A 19,253-nucleotide genomic window follows, 5' to 3' on the forward strand; every position below is an offset into this window, starting at 1 on the left:
AACCATTGGTACACATCCAGAGGCTGGCAAACCACACAGGCTTAAGATAATTACAGTTCAAAAAGTAACTTATTTACTGCGTAATGTCAGATTGAAAGGGTGAGAGTCAGAAATTTGCAAGGTGCTCTTACTTAAGATAAGGAACTGTAGGCGTTATTCCAGTGAAAGATGTATGTTATCCATGTGGGTTCCCAGAATTAAGGAAAAGCTGTGGAATTGAAAGTTATTTTATTTACATTTCTACCTGAAAACAGACTTTATGTATCACATAGCTATGTAGTTTAGAGAAATTCTTTGTTTTGAGTTTACCTCTGTAAATTCAATAAAAGGGTAGCCAGCAGGCAAGTGTGGTTAATGTTTGGAACAGCAGCTAAGGGAATGTGTCAGCTTTGGGACTTGTGTTATTTCGTAGCTTGTTGGAAGTGAAGAGGTAAAACCAGACCTACATCTGAAATAGAGTAAATGCTAGAACTGTCACCCTGATGCAGCCCATGAATGGGAAGTGGGATTCAGTACAAGGCAATGTTGTGAAGAGGAAAAATGACTGGAAGATTTATTTGGCTCTAAAAGAAAGAAATCTACAGTCATCCTCTCAGGGAAAAGCAGTTAACCTTATTGGAGTTCTGTAAGTAATCAGCTTTATTGCAGTTTGTTTTACCCAGAGACCACTGGAGGCTGGGTCACTGAGTAAATTCAAGGTTGAGTTAGACAGTTTTTTTTTAGCCACAAGGGAGTGAAGGATTATGGAGGCAGACAAGACAATAGAGTTAAGGTCTTAATCATATCAACTGTGCTTCTGTTGATTAGTGGAGCAGGTTCAAGTGGCCACATGATCTTTTTTGTTCATAATTTCTTGTGATCTTATTGTTTAGATGTTTAGGTTACATGCGTATAATGTGAATGGGGCAGGATGGTCTTTCGTGTGGGATAGTAACAAATGACAAAAATAGGAATTGTTTGCCAAATTATAACACAAATCGAATGGCAAGTATACAAACTATCCTGGGCTGTAGAGTATATTTGAAGCAGCCAGGATTAATTAGAAACATAAGCTGAAAAGGACTGTGTCCAAGGAAACCCTGTGAAGGGATCCCAAATCTTTCCTGTGCCATCTGCATCAGGAAGTCTGGACCTCGACTTGACTAGGGATGAAATTGGTGTCTATCTAATAGACAGAGACCCAAGTTGCTTTGGTTCAATCCTCAACTACTTGCGATATAGCAAAATGAGCATTAACAAGGACTTGGCAGAGGAGGGGGTGCTGGAGCATGTGGAGTTTTATAACATTGCATTACTTCTGTTGGTCAAAGAACACAACAGGGACTTGGAGAATAGGTCCTCACCAGGTCCTGTTAAACATGTTTATCTAGTTCTGCAGAATCAGCAGGAGGAATTCACTCAGATGATTTCTACAGTGTCAGATGGTTGCAGGTTGTAGTAGCTCATTAGCGTTAGATCCTCCTATAACGATGGCAATAAAGATCAGGCAGAATTACTGTGCATTATCTCCAGGGAGGTAAATGAATTGACCAATGGAATTGTCATAGAACCCAGAGAAACGTGAAGATTTTGCAAGGCTTGAGAATGTGACTTTATTGAATCTGAATTTTGGTTTCAATTCTGAAGCTTGAGGAGGAAATCTCCACATGCTGGGGGCAAAAACCTTTGGCACACTCAGACACAAGCCTCTTGATGCTTTAGATTCACATGTACCTCCTTGATCAGTGGGCTCGCTTTACTGAAGTACGCAACCTCTCTGCCTTTCTCTTAAAGCCTGTGTAAGGCTTACAGCACTACTCGGAAGAATTAATTGGAAAAACGGCCAAATTATTCCATGTTACGGTTTTTGTTGTTGCATAATAAATATTTATTAAACTAATATGTTGAATTGCTTTTAACAGACCTGAGATGTTGCTCATTCCTTGGTGACTAGGAAACAGAATCACAGTGTATTATTGTATCGGCTTTGTGAGAATTTGTTTTTGTCCTTCCTATAGATCATTGTGTGCATGGATTTCACCCAGTGACATTTGAAGGGAGGTGAATGATATGTTATAGTAATTATTGAGTAAACAATTACAAGAAATCAAGAAATCCACAAAAGCATGTCCCTTTTTAGACATTCTTATGAAGGGAAATTTGAGCCATGTGACAGATGTGTCCAATGCATTAATTGGAGCTGGAGAAATATAATTAAACATTGGTATACAGCTTGAATATGTAGGCATCAAACTTGACTGGTGGAATGTAAGTGTACTTTGCTACAGATGTTAAGGCAGTGTAAGAGGAACTTTAGTTCACCTGGATTGATTAAGGTTTTAGCTTCATCCAGGAATGCCTCCAAGACTGTGCCAAGAATTTTACCCCTCCCGGTGTGGTGTTGAAAATGAAGAGAAAGTTAGCTACGTATGGCAAGAAGGAAAAAGCATCAACTTTTTTTTTCTTGAGCTTTGAATGGTAAGTTCAGAATCTTGCTTTTGAGAGTGATGACCTTATTTCATGTATTTTAATCTCATTTTTAGGCCCAGGTGCCTTATTTGTACACCGCCTATGACTTACATCTTCTGCCAGGTTGCTTTGCATGCAGGAGTACACACAACTGCATCTTGAGCATCTACACAGAGTGTGCCTCATGACTGTTAGTTTGCTTTTTTAGAACTCACTCATTTTGTGTTTGTTTGAAGGCTACTAGCCTCTGTGGCCTGCATTATTTTTAATGCAGAGGGAAAAGCAGGCAGCTTGTTAGTGTGAAGCGCTATACAGTTTAGGGGGTAGATATTTCACGATTTTGACATTGGGACAAGACAACAGCACATCTGCAGCATGAACTTACTTGGTAAACTGTTTTATTTGGGTTCAGTATCCAATGAAAATCCTGTCTTATTTCAGACACTGAAGTCAGAACTGATTCAAACTCTGGTTGGAGTGTGTGGTTAGCTGGATATATGGCGTTCATATTTTGGTTCATGCCTTTCTGCCATCCAGTGATCAACAAGAACATTGCTTACTCTTTATTAATTTGCACCAAGTATCTTATCTTCCAGTACACTTCCAGCAGATTTCCCATATATTTGTAGACTTGATTGGAGTCAGGTCATGAACATGCTCATTTTTCTGAAACCGTGTTCTTGTTTATTTGTTTAATGCTGACGTTTTTGACTGAAATGGTGTCTTCAACTTGAATAGCTAAGCTTGGTAGAATCAAACTTAAATGAAACGATAAGTGTCTTCTCATCAAAAACTTCACATATCAGCAAAAGTCTAGCCAGCTGCTATTTGATATTGATATTTGATTGCTGCTTTAATCATCCTACAGGGCCTTTTAGATGCTCCATTTCATACCACATTGTGAAGAGGAACTAGCATATATTTGATACAATATGAAGAAAACTGAGGGTCATTATTTGAGACTAGCTCCTCCAAGAATCCATGACAAGCAGGTTGATTGGTAAGCAGAATCTAGTTAAAGTGTTGCCATGGAGAATGCACCGTGCTTTTGTTTAATTGAAAAAAGGTGCAATGCCTTTTGACATGTTATTTCTTATTGTAGTGGAAAGAGCCTGTGTGTGAACTTACACTTACTCTAAAGTGGAGTGATCCTTACTGATAATCTTACATTAGCTGTTCATGGAATTCTCAGCATACTCGGTGTTTCTCAGTATTATCCATTCATTGAATCACATCTAATGCTGGATACTTGGTTCTCAGTTTTGCAAGTATATGGTCAATAAACACCCTGTTGTGAATAGGTACATGAATATGCTCTTTGACGTGATCCATAGATTGTAAGGATGGTTGATCTACCTAACCAGCAGAACATCAGAATGAAAATTACTCATTTGTGTGGTAGGCAGAGCAGGGAGAAAGTGAGGACTGCAGATGCTGGAGACCAGATTGAGAATGTGGTGCTGGAAAAGCACAGCAGGTCAGGCAGCATTTGATCAGCAGGAGAATTGATGTTTATGAAGGGCTTATGTCCAAAACAAGCCTTCTGCTCCTCGGATGCTCCCTGATCTGCTGTGGTTTCCCAGCACCACATTCGCATCTCTGATAAGCAGAACAACAGCATTTTGTTCGTGGAAAATGCAATTTGTGTTGCCACTGCATAGTAACAGTGTGAAACACCTAGCTTCACCTGTTGCTCAAATTTTGAGTTATGACATTCTCATGTAAACTGAGGTACACTGTGCTTATGAATTGTGTTGGCCTCTTCACTTTCATAGAATCATAACAGTGTAGAGAGAAGCCATTTGTACCAACCCTCTAAAGAGATTTCCACCCAGACCCAGCTCCCCTACCCAATCCCTGCAATTCCCATGCCTAATCCATCTAGCCTGCACACTATAGTCAATTTGGCATGGCCAATCCACTTAACCTGCATATTTTAGGACTCTGGGAGGAAACTGCAGCACCTGCAGGAAATCCATGCAGACAGTCGCCCAAAGCAGGAATCGAACTTGGGTCCCTAGTGCTGTGAGGCAGTAGTGCTACCCACTGAGCCATTGTACCACATTAAAATTTTCAACTTCAAGTTCCATTGTGTGGAATCTTCACAGACTTTGACCAAAGTAGGTTATGGTGAGAACTCTGGGGCGACAAAAACCAATCAAGTGAGAATTTGAATGAGGACCTTCTCAATGTCGAGACCAAAATGTATTTTTCAACCCAGTGCTGGACATTGGGATAGAATTCTTACTAGTCTTCTAACAGAAATTAGGCTCACTCTCACCCTCATTCCTACTCACTCTTACCTGATTAAGATGCCAGACTCCCATCTTGAATTCCCAGTGCCAAGATCTCCAGACACACTCAATGGGAGCTACGACCCAGTAGTATAATCACTAGACTATTAATTCAGAAACCTGGTCAATGTTCTGAGGATGTGGATTTGAATCTTCTTGTAGCAGGTGGTGGAATTTGAATTCAATAAAAATCAGAATTAAGAGTCTAATGATGACCGTGAAACCATTGTCAGAAAAGCTCATTTGGTTCTCGAAGCAAGGAAACTGACATGCTTATCTGATCTGACCAATATATGTCTTCAAACCCATCAAAATGTGGTTAACTCTCAACTGCCCTCTGGGTAATAAATGCTGGTGTAGCCAGCGACACCCACGTCCTGTAAACGAATGAATAAAACAAAAAGACACTGCATCTGGTTCATCAAATGGCCATGTCTGAAAGTGAAAGGGGGGAAGACCTTAGTGGGGTTGAGGGTGACGACAGTTTGTCAGAAGATACCACCACAGTCAGCCAAGAGGCTTATTGATTCTGCCCCAGGTGATTGGCCACGTCAGTCAGGTGCTTAGTCCTATCCGAGTTCAGGAATACGTGACCTTGCAGTCCAGAATTGGGTCACCATCAGACCCGCAGCTCAACTGAAACTGATCTGGGCCTGATAGGTAGGTTAGTCAGGACATCATGTGAAGACATCAGTTGAGAGTGAGGGTGGGGGCACATTTTCCTGCAATGAGACACAGAAGGTTCCAGAACAGTGGAAGTTAGTGGAAGAGTGGTGATGCAGGAGCAGGAGGGATGATGAACTAATCCCAGTGAGAAAGTAGCTAGTGCAAAGTCCAAGAAAGAATTAGTAGTTTGGGAGGGTGAAGTGGATGAAAACTACTGAGTGGACATGAGACATGCAATAATGAGAGTTATTGTCCATGACCCTTGGAGGGATGACAGAATTAGAGTGAACATGACAGAAGATGGTGGTGCTTCCCCTATGGAGCACAAAAAAACATTCATCTTCTTCCCACTTCTGGATGCTCATTTAAAACCAGGAGACAAGACAGACCAGAGATGCTCTCTGAGCCCAGCCTGGCTAGGTTTGGTGGCATGGCATCATTTTGGTGGCCAGGAAACAAAACAATGGGCACCATCACCACCACCTTGTCCACCAGTGCCTTCAGATCATTGTCTGCTACGTGGAGAGTGAGCTTTGTGTTCTAGGCTATGTCCTGAATAACAATGATAAAGCACTACAGCGTGAGGGGTGGCTCCTGGCTTTCAGTATCTGCAATGGTGTGCAGAAGGGTTTCAGTATGATACCAGCAATGTAAATGACTGAAGGACCCAGCAGCTGGAAGTACTTCCACCTTTCCTACTGCACAATTCCCAAGAAAGTTGTTGACAAACCTTGTTGCATAATTAATGAGGTGAAGAGTGGAAAGTTGAATGAGCAAAGTCATCCCAGCTATCCCGGACCAGTTACTATGAATGTCACTCAACAAAACACTTTTTTTTAAAAAATGAAAATAGGAAAATTCCAAACTTGTAAATTTGGAACCAGAAACCTTGGTAACATTTATTAAATGTTTCTAATGATGATAAGCGAGGGTGTAGTAACATCTAAGGAAGCAACTCAGAGATTAAAGCAAGTTGGGCAAAATATGTAATCGGTCGGAGCAATTACAGAAACAATTGAATGCAGAAAGAAAGTGATGGGTATAGGAACGAACATGCACAGTATGGATGAGAACTAAATTTGAATTGTCCTATGTGAGAAAGTTAAAAAGTACCAAGACATTTCAAGGAGCATTATAAAACAACATTTGACATTGAATTGCTTTAGTTTTGTATTTAGATCCTCTGTCTTTTCAAAAATACTACTTCCAATAAAGAAGAACATCTTAATTTAATTATCATTTCACCTGGCAACACCATATTTTTAACACTATTCTAACTAATTTTATGTAGTTGATACATTATAGTGTGTGAAATACAATATTCTGAGAAGGGTGTTATTAATCCTCCTATTCTTGGAGTATCTTTGGTTAAGCTACTGTGTGTGAATAACTGTTCCAACCAACAATGTCTCATCAGAGCTATACTTCAGGTTTGGCATTTTCCTTTGTGCATTTAATATCAGTTAACATTTTAGTCTATTCTTCTTATTTTTAGATATGATTACAAAAGTACTAAATGCTAAACTTTACTGTAGTCAAAGTGGGGTAAAATTTTGTACTTACGATAGACAGAAGTATTGGGCGTAGCAAAGCTAAAAACCATGTAGTAACTTGCCATATGAGAGATGTGGATCTCTTGTTAGCTGACTTACATCCACACATCAAATTAAATTGGTTAAGAACTTGAGATTCCTAGATAAATAATGGATAAATACCACCAGTCTGCCCGATACTGTTGGTGACAATGAGTCGACACTGCTCATCCATATCCCATCTTCAACCTCCAATGTTATAGCTGTTTGATCTTCTGGGAGAGAACATTTCTAATAAGGATGGGTGATGAACCCTTTCAATGATTAAAACCAATAAAAGGATCAGCATTGATTATGGATATGTTAATTGTTAATCCACTCACCATTTTTAAGTTGTAATCTCTGCCCCAATCATGAAGCATTCCAGCTTTGTCTTGAAGGTAAAAGAATTAATTGCATTTGAAGAAAGTTTGCATATGGCAAAATATGCCAGTCAAAGAAATTGCATTCTGTTTAAAATTTTACACACAGAAATGTCACCCATTGCCAGTTTTGTAGCTGTACTGATAGTGGAGCACATGTCTTCAATACTATAGCAAAGATGTTGTTAGAACTTATGGCCTCAGCAGTATCTAGTGCCTTTGATCGTTTTACTAATATCGGGGGTATTAATCAAATTGGATGAAGCCTGGTATGTTAGACATGGAGGGAACCTCTGGAGGAAGCTAAGATAGGTCATCCCCACTGCACTGTCTGTGAAGATGATTGATAACGCTTCAGGCTCGTATTTTGTATTCATGTGCTTGAATCACTAGGGTTGGAGATATTTGTGGAGGCTCCTTCTCTAGTTAGTTAACATTCATGTCGAGGTGTTTCACAAAGCTTTGATCTGATCTTTAGTTGTCAGACATCTTAGTCTGTTTACTGCATGTTGCTTCTGCTGTTTAGTGTGCATGCAGCACTGTGTTGTCATTTCATCAGCGTGGGACCTTATTTTGAACTATGCTTGGTGCTCTTCCTGGTTTGCTTCCTCAAACTCCTCAAATGATTAATTCCCTCATTTGATCGAAATAAAGAGTGAGGGATACATTGGTTCATGAGATTATAGGTTGTAGTGGAATACAATTTTGCTGCTGCTGTTGAATCCAGAGGTTTGAGTTTCTAGATCTGTATTAAGTGCACCACATTTAAAACACTGAAAGGTATTTACAACATTACGGTGGGATTTTGTTTCCATTAGGATTGTGCAACAGTTACTCTTACCTGAACTGTTGTGGATAGATACATCTACAAGAGGTAGAGCAAAGAGGATGAGAATAAGTCACAAAAGTTCAATTCAAACAATTGTCTTGGTCACTTCTCTCCCTTCCCCCAGCTCATCAATTCCCAGTTTGATCCAGGTTTTCTCTAATCTCTCTGCCATCTCCTGCATGCTCTCTCCAAGTTCAGCTTGCTCATAAGAACCAATTCCTGCTCACTTGACCCAATTATCTCTAAATTTGTTACTTGTCACTATCCTTGACCTAACCTTGACCTCATCAATAGCTGCCCCTTGACAATTTCATCTCAATTTCCAAATCCATGCTGATATCTACATCACAACCACCTCTCTTCATCTCCTGACAGTCTCCTAAATTGCTTATCCACATCCAGTGCTGAATGCGCAGAAGTTTCCTGCAATTAAATATTGGGAATGCCATAGTCTTTCAGTCTGTCCTACAAAATCCATTCACTAGACACCTACACTATTCTATTGTTCTATCCTTAAGTTCTGAGGAAAGGTCACTTGACTGTATCCTTGAGTTCTGAGGAAGGGTCACTCAACTCAAAATGTTAACTCTGATTTCTCTCCATGGATGCTGCCAGACCTCAGAGCTTTTCCTGCAATTTCTGTTTTTGTACTCTCTCCTTTTCCCTGGCAACTGAGCTGATCCAACCTGTTTGAAACCTTGATGTCATATGTTTCTGAAAACACTCACAAGATCAGCAAGACTATACGATCTCACCCTCATCATATCACCTCGCTCCATCATTCCTGCCTCAGCTCATCAGCAGCTAAACCTTCCTTCATGTTTGTTACCTCCAGCTTTGATTATCCACAACTTGAGGTCATTCTGCCTGTGTCCTGACACCCAATAAGACACATTCATCTATCACTTCCATGTTTGCTTAACCAAGAGCTAATGTAGGTTAGCAATGTGTCATATTTAAAATGCTCATCCTTATTTTCACCTAAAGGCTTTGTTCTTTCACACTGTAATCTTTTTTCCATCCTCACAACCCTTTGAGATATCTGTGCTAATCCAATTCTGATCTCTTAAGTGTCCCTGATTTTAATCATTCCATCATTAGTAACCATACCTTCAGACCCTCAGCTCCTGAAGACAGAAAATTCTCTCCCTATCTCTATTCTCCTTTCAGATGATCCTTAAATCTAACTCCCTGCCTAAGTTTTTTCCTCTCTGATCGAACACTTGCTTAAGTAGCCTGAAATTAAATTTAATTTATGATATTAAAGATTATATTTTGGAAAAGTTGTTTGAAGATTTGTTATAAAATCATACTAAACAAATGTTTTGCATTAGCTTTTACTGTGGAGAAAAAATGGAGCTGAAAATGTGTTGCTGGAAAAGCGCAGCAGGTCAGGCAGCATCCAAGGAGCAGGAGAATCGACGTTTCGGTATGAGCTCTTCGGAAATGGAGAGAAAATGGAGGCTAGGGAACTCAGGGAAATAAATATTGATGTCTTGAAATAGTCTACATTACAGAGAGGAGGTCTTAAAGCACATAAAAGGTGGATACATCTCTGGGACCTGATCAAGTATATCCCTGGACATTGTGGGAAGTTAAGGAAGAAATTGCAGGGCCCCTTAGCAGAGACTTTTGTATTATTTATAGCTTTGGGTGAGGTGCTGGAGTACTGGAGAATGGCTACAGTTTTGCCTTTATTTAAGAAAGGCTGCAAGGAGATGCCTGGGAACTATAAACCGGAGAGTCTTGACATTGGTGTTGGATAAGTTGTTGGAGGGGATTCTGAGAGATAAATAGGATTTATGTGCATTTGGAGAGGCAAGGACTAGTTAAAGATAGTAAGTATGGCTTTATGCTTGGGAAATAGTATCTCATGAACCTGACTGAGATTTTTTGAGAACATAACCAAAAGGATTGAGGACAGAGTGGTAGACAAAGTCTACATGGACCTTAGTAAAGCCTTTGACAAGGTTCCTCATTCCGGACTAATTAATAATGTTAGATCACATTGGATTCAGGGAGAGCTTTCAACCGAATACAAAATTGGCTTGATGGGAGGAGACAGAGAGTGGTGGTGGAGGGTTGTTTCTTGGATTGGAGGCCTGTGACTAGCAGTGTTCCACAGGGATCAATGATGGGTCCACTGTTGTTTGTTATTTACATAAATAATTTGGGTGAGAATTGAGGAGACATGGTTAGTAAGTTTGCGGATGACACTAAAACTAGTGGTAGGGTCGACAGTGAAGAAGTTTATCTAAGATTACAAAGGGATCTTGATCAATTGAGCCAATGGCTAAGGAGTGGTAGATGGAGTTTAATTTGGATAAATGTCAGATATTACATTTTGGTAACAAGAACAAAAGCAGGACATATACAGTTAATGATAGGGCCCTGGGTAGTGTTTTCAAACAGAGACCTAGGGATTCCGGTATATAATAAATTGAAAGTTGTGTTACAGATAGACAGGGTGGTTAAGAAGGCATTTAGCATACTTGCCTTCATTTAGTATAGGAGTTGAGACATCATGTTGAGCCCACTTTTAGATTACTGTTTACAGTTCTGGTTGCCCTTCTATAGGAAGGATATTATTAATGATTTTTGAGAAGATTTGTAGCTCAGGTTGATGATAAGTAAGTAAGTTAGCTCGCTGAGCTTGAAGGTTTGTCACCATACTAGGGAACATCATCAGTGAGAGTCTCCAGTGAAGCACTCTTCAATGAGAGTTCTGTTTTGTGATGACAAAGATGTCATTTATGTAGCAGACCCAAAGTTTGGGTTGGATAAATGAGAGGGCAGCTTGTTCAAGTCTGCATTATTGCTTCCGCTATGAGCCCTGATATTGGTGATGCCATGGGTGTTCTGTTGACTTGTTTGTAAGTTTTGTTTTGAATGTGAAGTGGGTGGTGAGGCACAGGTCCAATAGCTTGAGCATGTTGTCTTTGCTGATGAAGTTGGTGCTGTCTGGTGTTTGTGGTCCTGGTTTTCCTAATAGCGATGCCAGTGTTTCTTTGGCCAGGTTGATGTTCATTGATGTGAAAAGGGCTGTAACATCAAAGAAGACCATTATTTTGTCCTCTTCTATCTTGGTGTCCTTAATGGTGTTCAAGAATTCTTGGGTGGAGTGAATGGAGTGGCGTGAATGTTCAACTAGGTGTTTAATGGAGTTCTTTGGATATTATTAAATTGGAGAGAGAGTTCAGAAAAAGTTTACAAGGATGTTGCTTGGGTTGGAGGATTTGAGCTATAGGGAGAGGCTGGATAGGCTGGGACTTTTTCACTGAAGCGTAGGAGGCTGAGGGTGACCTTAGAGACCTTAGAGATGTTTATAAAATTAGGAGGGGCATAGATAAAGTGAATAGCAAAGCTCTTTAATCTTGGGGGTGTTCAGAACTGGGTCATATGTTTAAGATGATTGGAGAAAGATTTAAAAGGTACCTGAGGGCCAATGTTTTCACACAGAGAGTGGTTCGTATGTCAATTGAACTGCCAGAAGAAGTCCGTGGGTACAGATACAGTTATAACATTTAAAAGGCATTTGGAAAGGTACATGAATAGGAAAGGTTTAGAGGAATATGTGTCAAATGCAAGCATTTTGGGTTGGTTTAGCTTTGGAAAATTCATCAGCATGGACGAGTTAGAGATCTGTATGTGGTCAATGACTCTTACGTGAGCTATATTTTACTTTAGAAAAGTTTCTTAAGTCCACTTTCGGAATATTGTGTGCAATTTTGGTCTCCCTCCTATTGGAAGGATGTTGTGAAACTTGAAAGGGTTCAGAAAAGATTTGCAATGATGTTGCCAGAGTTGGAGCATTGGAACTACAGGGAGAGGCTGAATAGGCTAGGGCTATTTTCCCTGAAGTGTCGGAGGCTGAGGGGTGACCTTATAGTGGTTTATAAAATCATGAGGAGCATGGATCGGATAAATAGACAAAGTATTTTCCCTGGACTGGGGGAGTCCAGAACTAGAGGACATGGGTTTAGGGTGAGAGGGGAAAGATATAAAAGAGACCTAAGGGGCAACATTTTCACAGAGTGTGGTATGTGTATGGAATGAGCTGCCAGAGGAAGTGGTGGAGGCTAGTACAATTGCAACATTTAAAAGGTTTATGGATGGATATATGAATAGGAAGGGTTTAGAGAGATATGGGCCGGATGTTGGCAAGTGGGACTGAATTAGGTTGGGATATCTGTCGGCATGAATGAGTTGGACCGAAGGATCTGTTTCCATGCTGTATATTTCTATGACTCTATGATAGATTCTTCCAAATACATAATTCTCTCCCATCAAGAAGCGAAGTGAAGCAAAGCAAAGCAGGCATACTGAACATCGTTGTTTCCATCGCTGTTCCTTCACAATTGCTTGGTCAAAAACCTGGCACTCCATTCCTAACAATAGGCAGTTAGGGATGGACAGCAAATATTGGCCACGCAGCAATATTCTCATCCCAGGAAAGAATTTGCATCATGGTCTCAAGTTTTTTTTTCCCTTCTGCCATGGCATTAAGGTGTTAAAACCAGTTTGATGCATATGCAGTTTTTTTTTCTTGCCCATTAGGCTAAATGCGTTGCAGAATTAGTCATTTGCCTGAGTCAGGTTTATGAGCAAGGAGCCAAGTCATTCAATTCCAATGCAAACAATTATGTGACTGGTTTTCATATCTGATGGATTGGTAGCTCTTTATGAGTTTAACAGACAACCATCAATATTGCTTGGTCTGGTTGTCTGTCTGAAAATAGGCAAACAAGAACACTTTAGGAGCAGTATGAATAAAAGAATTAATCTAAGAAATTTTCTCACGTTATTGTTCATTACAACAGTTATGAATATTTGTTCTAACTACCTGCTTAAGCAGTTAACTAAGCTTTTAGCAATAGTTTAAAATATACCCTGTTTAATAGTTACTGCTTACATTTTGTTTTCTGGTTTAGTCAAATTATTTGGCCATTAAAACCCAGGTTCAAGGCTCTACTGCCACTGAAGCCAAGGAAGCAACATAGAAAATAGGAGCAGGAGTAGGCCATCCAGCCATTCAAGTCTGCTCCACCATTCAATATGGTCAGGACTGATCATCAAATTTAGTATTCTGTTCTCGCTTTCTTCCCATACCCTTTGATCCCTTTAGTCCTAAGATATATGTGTAACTTTTTCTTGGCAAAGAATTCCACAGGCTCACTACTGTCTGGGGAAACAACATCTCTCCTCAACTGAATCTGAAATGCCCTACCCCATGTTCTTAGACTGTGACCCCTAGTTCTGGACCGCCCAGTCATTAGGAGTATTCTTCCTGCTTGACCCTGTTTGGTCCTATTAAAAGTTTATTGATTCCTGTGTGATTCTTCCACACAATTCTTCTGAACTGCAGTGAAGAGAGTCCTAATAGATGCAGTCTCTCTTCATGCATCAGTCCTGCTGTTTCAGGAATCAGTCTGGTAAACCTTTGTTGCACTCCCTCTATAGTCAGAACACCTTCATCTGATAAGGAGGCCAAAACTTCACACAATGCTCCAGGTGTAGTCTTACAAAGGTCCTGTACAATTACAGCGAGCCATTCTCACTCCTGTACTTGAATCCATTCACTATGAAGGTAAATGTACCACTTACTTTATTTCCCCACTGTCTGCTGCACCTGCATGCTTGATTTCAATGATTGGTGCACAAGGACTGCCAGGTCACACTGCATCTTCCCCTTTCATTATCTGTGCCATTCAAATAATAATCTGTGTTACTGTTTTTGAGACCAAAGTGGATAACCTAACATTTATCCACATTACACTTCATCTGCCATGTATTTACCCACATACTCAAAATCATAGTGGAGCTCTGCGTCCTCTTCAGAGTTAATCCACCCACCCAGCTTTGTATCATTTGTTAGCTTAGAGATAATAAATTAGCTCCATCATCTAATTGATTAATATATTCTGAATAGCTGGGGTCCAAGAACTGATGGCTGTGGTACCCCATTAATCATTGGCTGCCATTCAGAAAATGACCCATTAAGTACTACTTTGTTTCCTGTCTACCAACTAGTTCTTGATCCAAGTCAGTGCACTACCCTGATTCTAATGCACTTTACTTTTACAGGCTGATCTCTTAGTGGGACTAATTGAAAGCCTTTTTAAGATGACGTGAGGACTTATGTTAAAATTAGCTAAAATAAAGTAGTCTGTTCTGTCTCTGAACTTGCCCCACATTTGTGTTGGTATCTAGACAAGTTAGTGTGCTCAAATAATTTAAAGAAGCAGATGCTGAAGATCTGGAACAAAAGCAGACGTTATTGGAGAAACTCAGCAGGTCCAGCCATACCTATGGAGAGAAAGCAGAGTTAATGTTTTGAGTTTTGTGACCCTTCTTCAGAACTGACGATACTTTTTCAGACTAGACACATTAACTGTTTCTCTCTCCACAGATACTGCTGAACCTGCTGAGTTTCTCTGACAATTTCTGTCTTGTTGGAAATAATGTTCTCTTCAGCAGTGAAATCATACCAGCAGCGAATTTTAAGATATTCGCTGTTCCAGTGCTTTATGATGGTATAGGAACCCTGACCTGTCATCTGTGTATGATATTGACCCAGGAGGTTTAAACTTCTGCTGGTAGGATTTAAGCTGTTGATAGCATTCTATTAATGTCTTTATTAATTACTGACCTTACTATCGGAAATGAGGAAATCTATTCCAGGACTGTCTCACTTTAAATCTTGGCACAGGTCAGTGATCAAACCCAGGTACTGTGATGGAAAAGACTGGGAGAATGCCTAGAATCCACACACCTTCCAATCTGAACAATGCTCATCGTCTCCCTCTCACTATTTAAAATATTCACCCCGTTATGCATGCACACACATATACACATGGACTGAGGAGCGATTGATGTCTGTGCTTAATTTACAACTTGCCATCTATCTATAAGTGGATGCCCTCCAGATGATTCACTCAGGAATGGTACGAAATCAGCTAACTTCCTCACTGTGTTGGCTGGCTGAGTCCGAATGGAAGAGGCTGAGATCCTTGCATGGCTGGAAAGAATTGGAATCTTCTTATCTTTTGGGCATAGGCTCACGTTCCCTTACTTGTGTTTGCTGCAGGAGGTCATTTTGTTTTGCTTAGATCCTCAGCTTCAGAATGAATACATTTTTCATGAGCACTTCAACTCTCCATATGTGTGGAGCGTCAGGAGTTATAAACAAATTTTTTGTTCATGTGATTAATCTTTCAGTGGATGGCGCTATTTATATTTAAAATGTCTGCTATGGTATTTGAAGAAAATGGAGGAAGTATTGTGTTGGTCTGATTAAACTCCAAGATATTCTGAGAATTGTTGTAATTCTGCACTATTAATTGAGTTTCTCTTGACAGCTTCTGGAACTTCATTAACAGCAAATGATTTTGTCCTGGTATATTCCTATGGTTTGAGCAGTCATCAAGTTAAGAACATTGATTTTTGGAAATCATAAATAATTTTATTTGATAGATGCAGGAAGTTGTCAGTGCTTGGTTTCTGCCATGAAATGATAAGATAAAAATGCAGATATTGCACTGGCTCCTTGTGAAAGAAGAATATTGCACAGACTTGTGTCATTTCCTGGGGACAGTGACCTGCTGAGCCCATGCAATCTCCTTCATTGAAGAGAGGTAAGCAGGCTACACAGGTGTTGGCCTGTGGCTGTACCTGCTCCTGCAGAGCTACATTTCTCTTCCATAGTCATTGAAAACAAATCACAAAGGACTGCAATGTTTCCTTTGCTACTTGACCAGACCTGCGAAACATACATGACATTGTCTCCAAGTTTCAATGATCATTATAAGTAAGGTTGTCTGTGCATGTCTCAGGTGGAACAATTTCATGATTAATGACATTTCAAATATCATTTGAATACAGATGGACAAGATGCTCAGCACCAATTCAGCAAAACCTCTTTGTCAGCATCTTGCAATTCAACAACCTCCATCATTTGGAAGGAAACAAGGGAAGCAGGCAGATAGATCGCCACTTACAAGTTCTCCTGCAATTCACAAATCATCCTAACTTGGCAGTACATCAATGTATGTTCATCACCACTGGGGCAAAAGCTTGGAAATCCTAATTCAATAGCAATGTGAGATTACCTACACAAAATAGACTGCAACAGTTAAAAAATGTGGCTTAGCACTACCTTCTCAAGGGCAGTTAGAGACAGGCAGCCATTAATGACATATATGTCCCATGAATTAATATTAAAAAGAAATTACTTTTGCTTTGATATATTTTCATGCAATGGGTGGAATCATATGCCGGGCTGAGCAACATGGGGATTAGTGGCATTTGTGGCGATCTTGATGTCAGGAACATCTCACTCCAGCTTTAATAATTTTGCCAAGTGGCTCGGCAATGGCAAGTTGCCAATTAAAGGTACTTATTGCTTGTTAAACCTTGTTAACAGCCCAACTCGTTTTGTTAATATTCAGCTTCCAGTCTTGTCAAATGCAGCAAACTATCTCGATATTGAAGATTCTCACCATGGAAATCAGAGTACCTGCCAACTTCAGTTTGATGCCTTGCTGGTCAGCCATCAACAGTCAAGGTTTGGTCATCTTACTGTATCGCAGTGTGCTACATCAATCTCACACTTGACCCACATGCCAGTGGCTTACACACAAACACAATGCATATGCAGCAAGCAGGCAGCTGAGTTTCAAAGACTGAGAGGTGTAGTCTGCTTTCGGCTCCATGGAAACACCCATCAGTTGGGGGTCCTAGCATAGCAAGTTAAGGGCTGCCTCTGATATCAGTCCAGGCATCCTGTCAGGATCATTTCAGTTGGAAGTCTGTGCCTCTGCAGTCTAGGAAGTGGGAAACTAGCCACTTCTTGGTCAAGGTACTGGTACACATTGCTCACATTTCATCATTCAAAGTTGTATTCTCTTAGTTGTGCTCATTTGTATTCATAGTAAGTTTCGTTTGCTATTGATTAGTTGATATACAAAACCAGTTAAGCTCTCAAAAGGTTTCAGCTGCCTTCTCTGCAGTCCTTTGTAGCTTGGTATCTTCTGCAAATTTAACTACCTTGCATTTGGACTAGAATTTTCAGTGAGTTATTTTACCAGAACATGGTGACACTGTACACCTCCTCACCTCCACTTTCAGACTGCATGTTCTGCTTCTTCACAGCACATGGTTTTTTGCCAGCTTATTTTACAGCAGAACATAGGAACAGCTGTAATCCATTCAACAACTGTATTCCAAAGCTCTCCTCATTATCTCCCTCAGTTTTGAACTCTTGAACTTACATCCACAGCCATCAGGGATGGAAAATTCTAAAGATTCACCACTGTCTGAGCAAAGAAGTTTCTCCTCTTCTCAGTCTTCAAACATCTTTTTTTTTCAATTCTGAGGCTCTTTTCCCTGGTTCTAGACCACACAGCCAGGGAAACAATCTTTCTACATCTACCCTATTGTTTTACGAAGTCACCCCTCATTCTTTTTTGAACTCTAAAGAAAGCAGACACCATCTCTTCAACTTCTCAGTATGGAGGCAGTTATCGCCATCCCAGGAATCAGTCTGATGAACCTCTTCTACACTTCCTCCATAGTAAGTATACTTTTAGGCAAGGGCTCCAGAACTGTGGGCAAGACTTCAGGTATAGTCACTGTTGTTCTCTGCAATTGAAGCAAGATGACTTTGTTCTTGTGCTCAAATTCTCTTGAAATAAAGGTTAACATATTGCTTGCTTTCCAAATTGCTTTCTGCACTTTGCATGCGAGTCTTCAGTGATTTATAAACAGGGATATCTTTGCATGTCAATATTTTTCAATATACTGTTTCAATTAATTATAATTCATTGGCTAATCTTTTTTTGAATGGAGTACTTATAAATTTGATTTTAATCCAAATCAAGCATTTATTAATATTGGTCATTATAATATAGTTAGCTATCAGATGCTTGGTAATCCAGCACTGCCTGCTGTTGGAAAATTAAAAGTTTTAGCAGTTTATATTTTATGATGGTTACCCTTGCTTGGGCAGGTTAGAGATTTTAGAGAAATAAAATACAGAAGCTAACTAGGTCTAGATATCAGAATGCATCTTGTCAGTATTGTTTCATGCGGACAAAGTTCACAATCTAACTCCACAGAAAGGGTGGTGCCAGTAATTCTGCATCTTCTTCCATGTTAGCCCTTCTCTGAATATAGATAAGAACATTCCATGCAGCATAAATGACGGGACTTCCAGTCACCAACTGCCTATTTCTCACAGGAGAAGCAGGCAACCTGTGGAAGAGAAGATGGTGGCTACCCTAGGCACCCATTTACCTTCCTGATTCAACTTTCAGGCAGCATTTAGTGAGGTATCTAACACTTGCTCAAAAGAGGTAGGAAGCAAATTAAACATATAGATTAGATTCTAAAATTGAGCATATATTATAATTTTTGTGTACCAATTAGCAGTGTATATCCCACCCATACTGTGTCCATTTTACCTGGCATGAAAGGCCTAGACCCAGTCTCTAGGATGCTTCTTGGAGAATGCTCCAGAAACCAAACAACATTTTTCTTGTTTAAAATTTAAATCAAAGTAATCTTTAAGCTACTTGCCAAACTGTTTTAGCACATCATTTCCCATGATATAACAATCTGTTTCCTCCTTATTAATAGGCTCTCCTTGCGTGTCACAGTTCAGGTAGATCCCATAGGGTGCTCACAGCTCACTGACTGTATTCTTGGCTGGACTCTGTTGGTATACCTTGAGCATTATTCCAGTTTCAAGACAAATTTCTTGATTGTACAGCCATCAACTATAGGTCTAGTTCTGAGCTGCACTGCCACTTGGTCTGAATATTCCTTACATTTCACTCCTGCCTATCCATGAGCCTTTCTCTGCACCATGAGGCTTTCAATCAGTCAATGTTTTAATGTGCTTTTCAGAACTTTGGTATATTTTATCCTTCTACTCTTCCAGATTTCCTTTAATTGTCTTTGTCTCCATCACTGTGCAATTTTTTTATCCGCACCATTAGTGCACTTCTTGCACCTGTCCAAATCTGCACCTGGAGATGCTTCTAATTAATGCAAATGAGCTAAC

General features: G+C 40.0%; 1 protein-coding gene and 1 pseudogene across 2 annotated transcripts in view; both read left to right on the forward strand.

Moving 5' to 3' along the window:
• LOC122556662 (pro-neuregulin-2, membrane-bound isoform-like) overlaps nt 1–19,253 on the forward strand; it is a 693,482-nt gene that overhangs the window by 41,514 nt on the left and 632,715 nt on the right. The window lies entirely within an intron of this gene.
• On the forward strand, nt 492–1,564 carry LOC122556964 (annotated as a pseudogene).

Source organism: Chiloscyllium plagiosum, chromosome 14, assembly GCF_004010195.1.
Source record: "Chiloscyllium plagiosum isolate BGI_BamShark_2017 chromosome 14, ASM401019v2, whole genome shotgun sequence".
NCBI lineage: Eukaryota > Metazoa > Chordata > Chondrichthyes > Orectolobiformes > Hemiscylliidae > Chiloscyllium > Chiloscyllium plagiosum.